The sequence below is a fragment of the Papaver somniferum genome, chromosome 2 (genome assembly GCF_003573695.1).
Source record: "Papaver somniferum cultivar HN1 chromosome 2, ASM357369v1, whole genome shotgun sequence".
Classification (NCBI taxonomy): domain Eukaryota; kingdom Viridiplantae; phylum Streptophyta; class Magnoliopsida; order Ranunculales; family Papaveraceae; genus Papaver; species Papaver somniferum.
In genome coordinates, this window is record NC_039359.1 from 137288084 (window position 1) to 137304531 (window position 16448).

A 16448-nucleotide genomic window follows, 5' to 3' on the forward strand; every position below is an offset into this window, starting at 1 on the left:
TATAAATTCGCCGTGAAAATCATTTTGACAACCAAAATTTGTAATTTGTAAAAAGGGAAATCCCAAAGGTTTAGAAAGGAGTCGTCAGTTTTCTAATTTCTTTGGTCCCAAGTATGATGCTCCAAGTGCACAAACCGAAGTAATTTTGATGCAAGAATAACGAAATGCGATGGTGGTGAAGTCTGGTGACAGACAGTGGGCACATACCCTCTTTTTTGGTCACTTACAACATGTTTGTTTTTTCCTCTATATAGGTAGAGAGTTCTACATAGAGGTTTACCTCTATATCTATAAATAAATATCGGAAAATGGGTCATTTGTCCAAATATTTTTAAATCACGGTTCAAATGGACGAGTAAAAAATAGTTTGGGTGAAATGGTAAAAAAAAAATAGTAAGGATTAAACTGGTTTCATCCTGTGTAAACTAAAAATAAGAAAAAGTATTTGAAAATGGGCACGATGAAACTGGTTACATCCTGCCTATTTTTACATTTTTGTCCATTTAAACAGTATCAAAGTCTAACTGTCCATTTCACCCAGGAATTGTTGATTTTGGACTTTTTAACCAATTTTGTGTATAAATATCACTATATAATGTCTCTTAAAATCATGTTTGTTTGACCACTATCTAACAACGGAAAATGGGTCACTTGTCCAAATATTTTTAAGGGACATTTTGACTTTGGGTCCCATAAAATGGTATACCTTTGCATTTGGAGCCTAACTTTGTCCAGCTTTGAGTTTGGGTCCCGGTCAAAGATTGACTATTCTTGACCATCCAACAATCAGTTAAATATGAGATATTTTAACAAAAATAAAACGTTTTCGTTAGTCATTTCACTGTCTTGGATAACTTGGTAGAGTTAGTAAATAAATAAAAAGTAATATTTTCGTTAAAATAACCCATATTTAACTGATTGTTGGATGGTCAAGAATAGTCAACCTTTGATCGGGACCCAAACTCAAAGCTGGACAAAGTTAGGCTCCAAATGCAAAGGTATACCATTTTATGGGACCCAAAGTCAAAATATCCCTATTTTTAAAACATGGTTCAAATGGACGAGTAAAAATTATTATGGGTGAAATGGACACCAAAAAAATAGCAAGGATGAAACTGGATTCATCCTGACTTAAACTTAAAAAATAGCAAGGATGAAACTGTTTACATCATGGCTATTTTTACATTTTTGTCCATTTAAACAGTATCAAAATCTAACTGTCATTTTCACCCAGGAATTGTTGATTTTGATCTTTTTAACCAATTTTGTGATCTAACAACTCTATATTGTGTAGCCAATTTTATATATTTCTCATTTTACCCTTATAAAATTCAAAAAATTCATGAAGATCCATTACAACCAAAGATGTTCAAAAATTCCAAAAAAAAAATGTATTAGAAAACCAAAGATGTTCACTTTTCTGAAACGGGGCGAAAGTATCATTTTTTCTGAAACGGGGTGAAGGTATCATTTTTTCTGAAACGGGACAAAATATCACTTTTTCTGAAACGGGGCAAAAATATCACTTTTTTTGAAACAGAGGAAAAATATCATTTTTTCTAAAACGGACAAAAGTATCACTTTTTCTGAAACGGGGAAAAAACACTTTTTCTGAAACGGGGCAAAAATATCACTTTTTTCTGAAACGGGGAAAAATATCACTTGTTCTAAAACGGGCGAAAGTATCACTTTTTCTGAAACGGGGCAAAAAATAACACTTTTTCTTAAACGGGGCAAAAATATCACTTTTTCTGAAACGGAGTAAAAATATCACTTTTTCTGAAACGGGGCAAAAATATCACTTTCTCTGAAACAGAGAAAAAGTATCACTTTTTCTGAATCGGGGTGAAAGTATCACTTTTTCTGAAACGTGGCAAAAATATCACTTTTTCGGAAACGAAGCAAAAATATCACTTTTGTGAAACAGGGCAAAAGTATCACTTTTTCTGAAACGGGGCTAAAGTGTCACTTTTTCTGAAACGGAGTAAAATATCACCTTTTCTGAAACCGCGCGAAAGTATCTTTTTTCTGAAACGGGCGAAAATATCACTTTTTCTGAAACAGCGGCAAATTTAGATTTTGAATTAAGGAATTATTTTTGGACATTATAAGTTTGTTTGAAGGTATATTAGTCATTTAAAAGTTTAATAGAGGTAGAGGTTCAAATATAGCACCTAATTGGTGCTATTTGACTTTCTCTGTATAGATAGAGATTTGCCTCTATCTATATAGAGGTAGTGGGCATTTTTCATTGAGATAGGAACTTCTGTACCAAAAACAATGGTATCTCCAATATAAATGGGACCCACCACTATATAGAGACTAACAGAGGTTAGCCTCTACATAGAGGAAAAAACAAATATGTTGTTAGTCTTAAAGAGTCACATGAGCACGTGCTAGTTGGTGGAGGATAACATCACCGGTACTTCTGTAGTCGTTCATTCTTTGTGTTCCTATGTGATATCGATATCGCTATCAAAGATGACTAGCTATTGTGGGGGCTATTTTACCTAAACCAAGGTAGAGATGTTGACATGTTGGATGTAAAATCCCATCCGTGAAAGCAGTCCACAGAGTTAAATAGTTGGGATTCACTGTATTCTGAAAGCAATATTTTGTTGATCGATTGTACTCGCCAATTATTTGGGAAGGGTCGAAATAATTGCTGAAAAGAATCGTAAGACTTTGAAACTTAGTGATGCAACATTCTTTTCGTTCTTTGTATTTTCATCTTCTGGTATCCAATTTTCCAACACATTGTTGTCAAATACCACACATACGTAGCATTTGATTGCTGAGCCAATGCTATCTATCATATTGTAGAGACAAAGCATAGTGGTTATTTTGAAAGCTAGCATCATGGTGCAAAAATAAGTTTTAGCAAATTCTTTAAAATGTAGAAAAACCTTTTACCTGTATATGAGACAGCAAAGCCAAGGCACAAGGAAAGTGTGGCTCCGGCAAAACAAAAAAAAAAGGCCCACATTTACAGCTTGAGCTTTTTAGTAGTGATATCTTCAATAACGTATATTTAGATACTTAGATACTCCATTTCCGAAGTTTTAATTACTTTTCAGCCCGATATTACCAAAAAGGCGTATATCATAAGGCAATTTTTGATGACAAAATTGTTATTTAGACGAGGTTTTGTAATTACTTAAATTTGGTTGGATTTTTTCGTATCCGAGTAATATCCTCAGGTCAAGTGTTCTCTGTTTATAGCTTATTTAAGTTTTTACAGTGTTGCTTTTACTTTGTAGTTTATTCATGTAGGGCGTTGTGCGTCTACATTGTTGTGGTATTCTTCTCTCAGCATTTCCAAAGCGTTTTTCCATGATATTAATGATCATTCTTATTTGCTTCATTGTTTATGCAAGTAAGATGATAATCTTTGGCACCCGGAATTTGTTGTTTTTCGGCTAAGAACCTCTATAGAATATTGTTTGGTTGAACCAACCATGTGTTTGTACATCAAGTTTGGTTGTTATATTTTAGTTCCAAACCTCGAATTTACTTGATTAGATGATTGTTAGAATCAACTTCTTTAGGTTAGACTTGGAACATAAAATGTTTGGGCTCACTCTTGTTATTCATGAAGAACCTGAAAACGTATCGGCATCAACGAACATGTCATCCTTCAGTTCGAGGTTAGTAACCACAAACTTGACTTGTTCCATTTCTATCATAGTTCTTTCAAGTCAGCATTTACTGAAAACATAATATACGAAGTATAATTTGTTTACTTGTCTCTAGTATCAGTGACTTGGTTTTTATACTATGATCAAAATATCAAGGAAATATATACTAGTTGTTTTACAACTTTGGTATATATAGTTACTAATTATGGTTTATCTATGGCTTTGTGAATCGGCGTTACTATTATGAGTCAATCAAGCTGAAAGTGAATAACACATAGCAGTAACCTTCTCTTCCAATGGAAAGAGCCTGATGATTGTTATTTATTTTCTTACAAAGTTTCAAATAATGATTTGCAATAAATACAACTCACTACCTCTCACTCAACTCTAATAATCAATCTAAGCCGATGGATTCAGCTTAACCTAATCCTGGAGATTTCTAATAAGACCTCAATAACTAAAATAAAAATAACATTAAAAAGTAAACCAATTGACCAGTTAACTAACAAGGGAATCGTCCACATAGTCGTATGACAGACAAGGATGATAGGCATATGACAATACTCTCCTCTTCTAAACATCCTTGTCCTCAAGGATGAAGTCAGGAAATTGAGATCTAATGTGAGAAGCATCCTCCCAAGTAGCATCTTCAGGATGAGAGTTTGTCCAATGAATAAGAACTTGAGAAATAGCAACACCAGCGCGCAATGTTTCTCTGACAGCCAACACAGCAACAAGAGCAACAATAAAAAGTACCAAAGGTGTCCACTAAGGGTAAGGATGGAGTGTGTACCAAATGTTGTCAAATATTCTTCTTCAATTGGGATACATGAAAAACAAGATGTATTATTTACTCTACTTGTAGTTTTAACTTCTAAGCAACAGCTCCAACCTTCTATAGAATTACAATAATCAATCTAAACCACTGGATTCAGCTTAACCTAATCATGGAGATTGCTAATAAGACCTCACTAACTAAAATAAAGATAACAATCAAAAGTAAACCAATTGTCCAGTTAACTAGCAAGGGACTCAGCCACTGGTCATATGATAGACGGGGATAATAGGCATATAACAGTTACACTAATTTGTGACTTGTTATTATTTAGTGTGTTTGAACGTCCGGAATGAAGTCAACCCTTGGGATTATATGTGAAGGAATATCATAAACATAATCTAATAAGGAAGTAGACTTGCGAAATCATGTTTCGCAGTCGAAAGAGAGTTCACGTTCGACCCATTTGTATAACTGATCCTTTGTGGCAATGACCGATCCCATGTGCAGGACTATATCCCAGACCAATCATGTTTCGAGTTTAATCTGTATTTGCATTTTCGATATGTTTGGTGATCTCCGGGCATGTACAAACATCGAGATGTATACGGATTGAACTTGGAATGTTCAAGTAATGTCGACATAGTGATTTGAAAATGTGTTAAACTCTTATAACTTAATGTTCAAGTATTTTCGTTGATTAATCTGCAGGTGATACTTTGAAGGTTGATGATTGAAGACTAGACGAATTTTTCTTTTTGGTATTCTGATCTTTGTGATGTACGTACACATTTGATTCTCTGAGATCTAACAAGCAATGTATTTTATTAGACTTGTGGAAATATCAGAAAAACTGGTTAGTTGCTTTTCCTCGTAGAATTGCTTGACTAGAGATTTATAACTAAGATAGGAGTACTATTTTTGTCTTGGTATGATCTTTAACCAAAGGAGTTTATATTGAATAAATGGAACATCCTTTATACTCAACTTATCTATGACCATTGCCGGGTTTGGGAGGTACACAGTGAGGTGGTTACTAGAACAAGTCAGTCTTTTATTGTTTGTGGTTACGATCCAAATAAGTGGATTAATTGAAATTTGCCCATGCAAGTGATTTCATCATGCGAGAATGTTTCAAACATCATAAGAGATAAATATTGAACTTTCTTATATTTCCACTCAGGATAGGTTGGCAAACCAATTCGCAAATTTCAGAAATATAGGAGGGTTAACGAACCAGTTCGCAAACTGCAAGTTCAGTTGGGGACTGATCACCAACTGTTGTGAAATGAAATTTAAAAGTTGGTATTATAGGATAGCAATTGACGAACACGGTTCACGAACCATGGTCAAGTGAGTTTGGTAGTCTTGAAGGGTTAGCGAATCCAGTTCACGAACCGTTGCACCCTGACTTGTGAACAAACCTAACGGTTCATGAACCATTGTACCAACTATCCCAGTTTAATATTTTAATATGTTTAAAGACTTATTTTTTTAAATATGTTTAACATTACTAGAACTCTTTCAAACACTTCTAAAACTTCACTGATCACTCAAACACTTATATGTGTGAATCATGATTAGATTTTTAGGTGTTTAAATGAACATCAAATTGCTTTAGTTCTTTGGCATATTCGCGAAACCGAACAATCATTATACATTGTTCCAGAACCGGTTCCTAGTGTATATTATTCTATTATATTTTCAAGACCTAAAGTGTTTGCTTGATTCTCAAGTTATCTTAACTTGAATCCTAAGCAACCACTGGTCCTTGAAAATCTATATATAGATATGCTCTTTCAACTGGGAAAGTAAATCCCTTATACTTTGTGTCCTAGTTGATTCTAGAGTCGTCCCCTATTGACCTAGGTTTTCTCTGAGAAGCACAATTAGGTCTATGACTAAAATACTTCTATTTGGGGATTCGTAATGCCATGTCCGACTATCTTTACCTTGATAGTTCGTGTATCCTGATCTTGTTTTTCTGTTATTGAGGTTTTCGTAATCTCTTTCAGGAAAGATAAATAGTAATCACAAAGTTCTCTTCGTCTCATACTTTGTGATTCCTCAAGATATATTTCTGAAAACTGATCTTAATTGATCTTTTGAAGATTGTTAAGAATGTAGGATGCTCTTCGGGAGTTGTAAGTTCCAGATTTGTGAGATTTGCTGGCTTTGTCTATTGCAAACAGATTTCCTCACCTTGATCTCTGATCTAAAAGGAAATCAAATAAGCTTATTTTTTAAAGGAAGATTGGTATCAAAAGTCTTCACTTAGGTTGAAGCAAATCTTAGGCTGTAAAGGACGTCATATAAGGGAATCAATTAATGCGTAGAGCCTTGCGAGGTTCAAGAGACATAAGGAGCGCGACTATAACTGAATCGCTTTAAGGGTGGATTAGGTCTCAATATATTCCGGTCCGAATTCTGGTAGTAGGCTAGTGTCTGTAGCGGCTTAATACAGTTTGTTGTTCAAAACTAGAGAGGTCCCGAGATTTTTTTGCAGTTGCAGTTTCGTCGTTAACAAAACTTCTGGTGTCTTTTGTTTCCCTTTCCGCATTATATTTTTTATATTTATAATTGGATTTACGCAAGTTATACGTATTCAATCTTAGTAGATACTTCCATATAATTGTGATTGATTACGAGAGTTATTTCTTGTAGAATTCGTATCTTGAAAGATAGATAACAAGATTAATTACTTGGAAAAATTCCGATTGGATTATTTGGATACGACTAGATTGATATTGGATATTGATTTTTGAGATCGTCCAAGTACTCTTCTTAACAATCAGGTTCACGGACTCTTGTCTATATACATACTGATTGAGAAGAGATCAGAGATATAAACTCTATACATATATTGTCAAATATCATTCAGTTGGTCTACTTGTAATTGTATTCGGCTTTTTCCATACAGGTTGTCGAACGAAAAAGTTGGTGGTGTACTTGGTACCCCTGTGTTTTCAACTGGTATCAGAGCGGAAAAACACTGTTAGATCTAATAAGTTTGTGTTTATTATCGATTCTTAAAGCATATCCTAATGGGTAATAGTTGTGGAAGTATTATCTCGTTCACCTGTAACGTACACCAGAGTTCCTTAAAGATTCTTCAGAAATTCTTGCCTAGAAAAACAACTTCAGCTTGTCTGGAAAGTTGCAATGCTATTGAGACCTCCAATCTCAAGATCGAGAGTGAAGAATCCAAAGGAAAAATAATTGCTCCCTTGGCAAGAACTAAAGTCAAGAATACATCAATCAAGAATGTTAGGTTATGTAGTTTTAATTTTTCTTTTATCGGTTTAATTAAGGAATGCAACAAATGAAGATATGTAGACGAAGATTTATTCTTAGCCATTAAGTACACTCTTAAATTATTGCATCGTCTTGCTGTGATCTTGAACAAAGATAATTCCTTGCATTGTTTCGACTCTAACAAGTTTCATTTCAAGTGTCGTGTCAAAAAATCTTGCATACTCCCTAAATGAAAAACTACATAGATGGTGACTAATGTGTTTTCAAAGTTGTTGTAGATAGTGATAAAAGGGTTGTTTTAAGACTTGTGAAGGCAATGAATTTTAGACTTAATAAAAATTTTAAAAACAAAGAAAACTTATTACAAAATTGACTTCAAGATATTAGAAAACAACCAAGACACTTATTTCACTATTACACATGAATAAATTATGGTAAACAATCCAAAACTCTAATTATCTTTTGAGTCTCTTATTTCTTAATTCACAAATAATCTGAAAAATTGTCAAAAATTAATTGTATCCCTAAGCATAGATTATCTAAACAAAGCATAACCTATCTAATTGAATCATAACTAATGAAGAAATTTTTTGCAAAGAATTAAAAACTATGGAAAAGCAGTGATTGAGTGAATTATAAAATATAAAGTAGAGAGAATAAATAATTACCAATTATTCATGCGTAAATAGCTTCCTCATTGTCTTGGTTGTGAGAGAATTAGCCGCTCATCATGTTGGAAAACCTCTCAAAGAATTTCATTGATGCTCAAAAATGGTTTACAAATGATGAGAATATGAGAAATACAATAAAACCGGGTTTGTAACAGTTATAAGTGTTACAAACCAGAGAACTACGACCCACATTATGTGTCACTGATACTGTTTCTCTAAGACCCACGTTAAGCGTCGTTGTCACTGTTGGAAAACGACTGTCTTTGGCATTCCGTTCTTCGTGTTCTTAAGAAATGCAGTAGTAGAAAATGGCAGCTCTGCAACTTTGGTGTTTAAGCTCTGTGGTGCTCTAAATTATCTCCAAACTCTCCGAACTCTTTACTGATATCCCATCACCTATTTATAACCCAGAAACAACAAAATCTCACGTAATAACTTCACATAATCCTCCATTACTCGGCAGTGAAGACAAATAATTTCGGCAATAATATCTTTCCTTTCTCTCCTTTTCACGCGTTGGTTTTCTGCCAAAACACTCCCAGCATGCTTCTTACCAATCGCTGATGCTGTCAAACACACTCGGCCACGTCCAAATCAACCAAGAATAGCAATAATCTCGAGAATATCTCACGGGAGAATATTCCTCTATGTTTTGTTAAATCCACGTAAAATTTGGTAGTTTCTCGAAACCAAAGGATTTACCAGACCTGTTTCATCATCACAGGCCCAAACAAAGCCTTTCCCATGAAAATCTCCAAGTAAATATCTGCCAAACTTTCCCAGAAAACCCGAGAAAACTAGCCTCTCCTGTTTTGTTGGGAAACAATATCTAGCCAAATTTCAGCGATTCTAAAGCCCATACCATCTCTGTTAGGTCAAAACAAGTCGATCCCAAGAGTTTCAGCGCTTTAGTCTCCTTCTAACATCTCCAATTTACAATCCCTAATTCTGGTCCGTGAAGCTCAAATATTCCCGCCAATTTTTAGATTCAAACGAAGAAGAAAGGGGAGTCCCCCTATCTGGATATGGTGTCCCTTTAGCAGCTGCCCACCAGTGGGGTGTAAATAGCAGCTTGTGTTCCCCTTAGTAATTGGGGTGCCCCTTAACCAACGATGAGAGTCCGAATAACACGTGTCCTCCAAGGGTGCCCCGGGCAACTTTTCGAGCCGAATTTTCCAAAAATGTTTATTTCCCAAACATGCCTACAAACACACAAAACACCATAATAAGTACGAAATAGAGTACTAACAATACCGAACATTGAGGAAAAATTAGACATATAAATGCGTCTATCAAATACCCCCAAACTTATTATTTGCTAGTCCTCGAGCAAAATAAAATAAAAAATAAAACCGAGTTAATATCGGGAGGGTTTATCAGAGGTGTACCCACAAAAGCATGACTTCTACTTGGTCACAAGTATCAAAAGAGCTATGAGGACATACATATTCTCATCCTATCTCCAAGTAACTAGAATGCCAGAGAAATTAAAGGTGTCAGCTCTAAAGATGACTGAAGAAAAGGGGAGACACATCCACAACACTGTTAGATAAAGAGATATCCACTACACATCTAGATAAACATTGTAAGATGCGTCCGCTGCTTTACAGCTGGATAAGATTAGGAGAGAGATAAAGATGAGAGGGACATATGCTACACAACTGGACTAATTACGTGTGATGAGTTAAACCAGTGCTAGAAAGATCTTGTGCCAGATTGAAAGCGGACTAACAAAGCAACCAAATGTATCTTTCTTCGACTCTCTCATATTGCTCAGTAGAAACAACGTCTTCTTCGGTCTTCAACTGTTGATGATAAACTATCGAACCTCATAGAACCTTGACAATTAACTCTTCTCTTTGATTTCTTCCTTGACTTATAAATTTCTACTTCCCTTTGGCCTTATTGAACAAAACGTAACGATGATTTTTTTTTTTTCATTTTTTTTTTTTGGAAACAAAAATTACAAGACAACAATTTACATGGCCATGAGAGAAAGACTTTCAAAACTTGGATCTTCGCAACTTGTGATGTCTTGGTATCATGGATTCTAACAACTTATATCATTTTCTCATATAACTTCAACTTTGATTTTTGAATTATTCTTTTCTATTGTTGCTTCTAAACCTAAAACGTCTTCAACTTTCTTCATAGATTTTGATGTCGCTCCGCTTTTTGATGATGATAAGTTTCTACTGAGAGAGAGTCGCAATCCAGTAACTAAGACTACATTGTGAGGTTGCTTTGTCTTTCTGGCATTTCCTGACCTACTTGGCTTTCCATCATGTATGGTTAGGTCCATCACGGTTACCCTCTAAAAGGAACAAGTTATCTCCTGAATTTCAAGGATCTCAATGTCTTTTTCTCTAATGTCTCAAAAGGTTGTTATCCCTAGCATTCCAATTTCTATCTTTTCGGTGAGAAACAGTATGTAAACTTAGCTAACCGGATACCATGTGACGCTAGAAGTTTAAAAAGTGCAACTAAAAAGTTCTTCCCCACCCCCAAACTTAAATCTAACATTGTCCTCAATGTTTCTAATGAAAGAGCGATACCAAAAGTAAAATAACACGAGGAGAAGTTGGAAAGATAGTATCTGGGTGAAGAAAATCAAAAACTAATATACAACATACAACTTCCTCGATGGTCAATCAAGGGTAAACATGGTCCTCCATAGGGACCTCCTCAACATCACCTGTAGGAAAGGGCTCTAAAAAGGGTTTCAATCTCTGACCGTTAACCTTCGAAGAACTACTACCATCCGGTGTCTCAATTTCAACAGCTCCATGAGGAAAGACAGTGCGAACAATAAAAAGGACCCGTCCACCGAGAACGTAACTTCCCAGGGAAAAGATGTAAACGGGTATCATACAGAAGAACTTTTTGACCTGGAGAAAATGACTTCCGTAAAATATTTCTATCATGCACAAGTTTCATTTTGTTCTTATACTCCTTCGCACTATCGTAAGCATCTATACGAATCTCGTCCAACTCATTGAGCTGGAGTTTCCTATAGGCTCCTGCCTTGTCAAGTGAAAAATTTAGTTGCTTAACAGCCCAATAAGCTCTATGTTCTAACTCAACAGGTAAATGACATGCCTTCCATACACAAGCCGATAAGGCGACATTCCAATGGGGGTCTTAAACGCAGTACGGTAAGCCCATAAGGCATCAGTAAGCCTAGACGACCAGTCTTTCCGATTAGGATTAACTGTTTTCTCTAATATACGTTTTATTTCCCTATTGGAAACCTCTACCTGACCACTAGTCTGCGGATGATACGGGGTAGCTACCTTATGTGTAATACCATATTTCTTCATCAGAAGCCTAAAAGGTCCATTACAAAAGTGCGACCCTCCATCACTAATTATAGCTCGCGGTGTACCAAAACGTGTAAGTATATTATTTTCAAGAACTCAATCACAACCCTATGGTCATTGGTTTTACACGCAACCGCCTCAATCCACTTAGAGACATAGTCTACGGCGACAAGGATGTATAGGTTACCAAAAGAATTAGGAAACGGACCCATAAAGTCAATACCCCACACATCAAAGACCTCAACAACTAAAATAGGGTTCAAGGGCATCATGTTCCTACGGGAAATGGTTCCTAATTTCTGGCAACGCTCACAAGTAACACAGTAACTATGGGAGTCTTTAAACAACGAAGGCCAATAGAATCCACACTGCAATATCTTAGCAGCAGTCTTCTTAGCACTAAAGTGACCCACAAGCATGATCATGACAAAAGGAAATAATACTGGACTGGTCACTCTCAGGTATACATCTCCTAATAATCTGGTCTGGACAATACTTAAACAAATAAGGATCATCCCAAAAGAAGTGCTTAACCTCGGCTAAAAACCTAGAACGATCTTGTTTACCCCAATGTTGGGGCATTCGACCAGTAACAAGATAATTCACTATATTCGCATACCAAGGTGCTTGGGTAACAAAGAAAAGTTGTTCATCAGGAAAACTATCCCTTATAGGAAGGGAATCATCAGGGGAATCAACAACTAGCCTAGACAAGTGGTCTGCTACTACATTTTCGGCACCCTTTTTGTCTCTAATGTCTGGAGAAAACTCTTGCAACAAAAGTATCCACCTAATCAATCTAGGTTTCGTATCCTTCTTAGACAAAAGATATTTCAAAGCAGCATGATCAGTATATATGACGATCTTAGAACCTAAGAGATAGGGTCTAAACTTGTCTAAGGCAAACACAATGGCTAACAGTTCCTTCTCGGTAGTGGTATAGTTCAACTGGGCATCATTCAGAGTTTTGCTAGCATAGTAAATCACATGAAGTAATTTGTTTTCTCGCTGACCTAGCACAACACCAATAGCATAATCTGAAGCATCACACATGATCTCAAAGGGTAAGTTCCAGTTGGGTGCCTGGACTATGGGGGCGGTAGTGAGTAAAGTCTTAAGCTTCTCAAAAGCCTCTAAACAAGCATCATCAAAGACAAACTTAACATCTTTTGCAAGCAAGTTGCAAAGAGGTCTAGAAATCAAGCTAAAATCCTTAATGAATCGACGATAAAAACCTGCATGCCCTAAGAATGACCTAATATCTCTTACGGTTTTTGGGACCTGTAAAGTCTTGATAAGGTCAACTTTGGCTTTATCTACCTCTATACCCTTAGAAGATACGATATGCCCTAAGACAATTCCTGATCGAACCATGAAATGACATTTCTCCCAATTAAGCACTAGATTCTTTTCCTTACACCTAGTCAACACTAATGACAAATGATGCAAGCACTCATCGAAAGACGAACCAAACACTGAAAAATCATCCATAAAGACCTCTAAAAACTTTTCTACCATATCGGAAAATATGCTCATCATGCAACGCTGAAAAGTCGCAGGGGCGTTACATAGCCCGAAAGGCATGCGTCTATACGCAAAGGTACCAAAGGGACAGTAAAAGTAGTTTTTTCTTGGTCTTCTGGGGCAATAACGATCTGATTGTAGCCTGAGTAGCCATCTAGAAAACAGTAATGACTATGTCCAGCTAATCTCTCTAGCATTTGGTCGATAAAGGGAAGGGGAAAGTGGTCCTTCCTAGTGACCTTGTTCAATTTCCTATAGTCAATACAAACACGCCAACCCGTGGTCACTCGGGTCGGGATTAACTCATTGTTATCATTCTGGACTACAGTAATACCGGATTTCTTGGGAACAACCTGAACGGGGCTGACCCACTTACTGTCTGAAATGGGGTAGATAATGCCTGCATCTAACAGCTTAAGAACCTCGGTTCGAACTACTTCTTTCATATTAGGGTTTAGTCTTCGTTGCATCTCCCTAGAAGGTTTGGTATCTTCCTCTAAATAGATCTGATGCATACAAACAGTAGGACTTATACCCTTAATGTCTGCTATGGTCCACCCTAAAGCTTCCTTGTTGTTTTGAAGGACGGTCACTAGCCTACTTTCCTGATCACTATCCAAGTCGGAAGCAACAATCACAGGTAAAGTTTCAGACGGGCCTAAAAACACATACTTCAGGGTATCTGGCAATGGTTTTAGGTCCAACTTAGGAGGCTCTTCTAACGAAGGAACGAGGGTAGACTTAGAAACTGGTAGTGGTTCGAACTTAGGTTTCCATCCGTTACTAATGTCTAACAAAGGGGTTGAATCTAACAAAGCATTCACCTCATTAATCACATTATCATCATCGAAATCAATCCCAAAGTGAGCTAGGCATTTCTCTAACGGATCTTCTAACAAAGTGTTTGGTAATGACTCCTCGACTAATGTTCCTATCATGTTTACCTCTTCTATGCTCGAGTCATCTAGTTCAGAGGGTAGCTTACTAATATGAAAGACGTTCAGCTCAATAGTCATATTACCAAAAGACAATTCATAATACCAGTTCGACAATTAATGATCGCATTGGATGTTGCTAAAAATGGGCGACCTAAAATCACTGGTATCTGGTTCTCTGGGTCAGGGACAGGTTGGGTATCTAGGATAACAAAATCCACTGGATAAATAAACTTGTCGACCTCAATAAGAACATCCTCGATCACACCACGAGGAATTTTAACGGACCTATCAGCTAACTGAAGTGTCATCTGGGTAGGTTTCATATCACCAAGTCCTAGCTTGAGGTACACATGGTATGGAAGTAAATTCACACTGGCTCCTAAGTCAAGCAAAGCTTTCTCAACACGGTATTTACCTATTGTGCAAGAAATGGTAGGGGACCCTGGGTTTATACTTAGGAGTAGTGGTATTCTGAATAATGGAACTCACGTGACTAGCTAGGAAGGCTTTCTTTTGGACACTAAGCTTACGCTTTCGTGTACACAAGTCCTTAAGAAACTTAGCATAAGCGGGAATCTGCTTAATCGCATCCAACAATGGTAGGTTGATAGTAACCTGCTTAAAAACCTCCAATATATCATTAAAGTTCGACTCGCTCTTAGTTGGAACTAGCAGCTGGGGAAACGGGGCTCTGGGAAAAATCGGACTCATTAGGACCCTCATTGGTCTCTTTAGAGACTCTATCAGTCTCCTCATTTTCTGGCTCAAAAGGTGTGAACTACAACATGTTCACTTTCAGGCATGGCGACCTTGTTGTCAACTTTCTTTCCACTCCTAAGGGTAGTAACATAATTCACATGATTGTACGATTTCTCTCCTTTTGGATTAGGATCAGTATGACTAGGGAACCTTCATCCTCTCTCTCAGTAAGGTACTTAGCTATTTGGCCGACTTGAAGTTCTAATTTAGCAAGAGACTGGGAATTATTCTTAAAATTCTGATTGGTTTCCTCTTGAAAATTAACTGGATCTTATTAGCATTTGTTGGCTTTGTGATAGCATATCCTGGCTCTTTTTTAATATACTAAGAGATTCCTCTAAGCTAGTCATTCTATTCTCAGAAGGGTTTGGAACTGGGCTTGTCCTGAAGAGTCTTAGCATAACCAAAACCTGGGGGAGGGAGAGGCGAATTACTAGACTGACCTTGATTCTGGCCTTAGACCAAGAAAAATTAGGATGGTTTCTCCAACCAGGATTGTAGGTCTCTGAGTATGGGTCAAACTTCTGACGGTTCTCAAACCTAGCATTGTTATAGACAGCATGGCTTGCTCTTCACTAACCTCTTCCCAAAATGAGTTATCGGGATCTTATTCCACAACTAGAGACTTGAGAGGCTCTATTAGGTTCATCAAGGGATCTATTTTAGACAGGACCCATTTCCAAAGCTTTTAACCTTCTAGACAGAACAGCAACTTAGCATTGAGAGATGGTTCTTGTATCTACCATAATGGTGCTACTTTATTGACCAAGAGTCTTTTAGGGGGTTCAACACAAGACTCCCACTGTTGGGATTTTTCAGCGATAGCTCCTAAGAAGGTAAAAGCATCATCAACATTTTTACTAGTGAACTCACCAGCGCACATAGACTCGACCATGGCTTTGGTCGAATAGTCTAAACCATTATAAATAATCTCTACAAGTTTCATCTTATCAAATCCATGGTGAGGACACTGGGATAGAAGATCATTGAATCTCTAAAAACCTATAAAGAGACTCTCCCTCTTGTTGCACACTAGCACTAATTTTCTGTCTAACAGCTGCAGTTTTATGCTTAGGGTAGAATTTCATATAGAAAGCAGCAACAAGTTCCTGCCATGTTTCAATGGATTCAGATGGTAGGTTGTTCAGCCAGGTCTTGGCTTTATCTCTCAAGGAAAAGGGAAACATCTTAAGTTTCAAGACTTCATCAGTAAGGTCTTTTATTCTAATTGTCCCACAAATTTCCTCAAAGTCCCTAATATGAAAATAAGGGTTCTCATCATCTTTCCCTAAGAATATAGGGATCATCTGAAGAATACTAGGTTTTATCTCGAAATTAGCCGTAGTGGCTGGCAATTTAATGCAAGAGGCTCGGGTAGACCTAGTAGGGAACATGTAATCTTTCAAAGTTGCCATCGCTGGCACAACGAAGTACTAGGGGTACTTTCCTCACGAAGAGACAGATTCTCAAAACTAAAGTTTCCAAAAACAGGGCTCTCAAAAGAAGAGTCTTCGAGCTCCCCGCTTTCACAAGAAGAACTTCTAGGCTCGTCACTAATCAAACGGCCA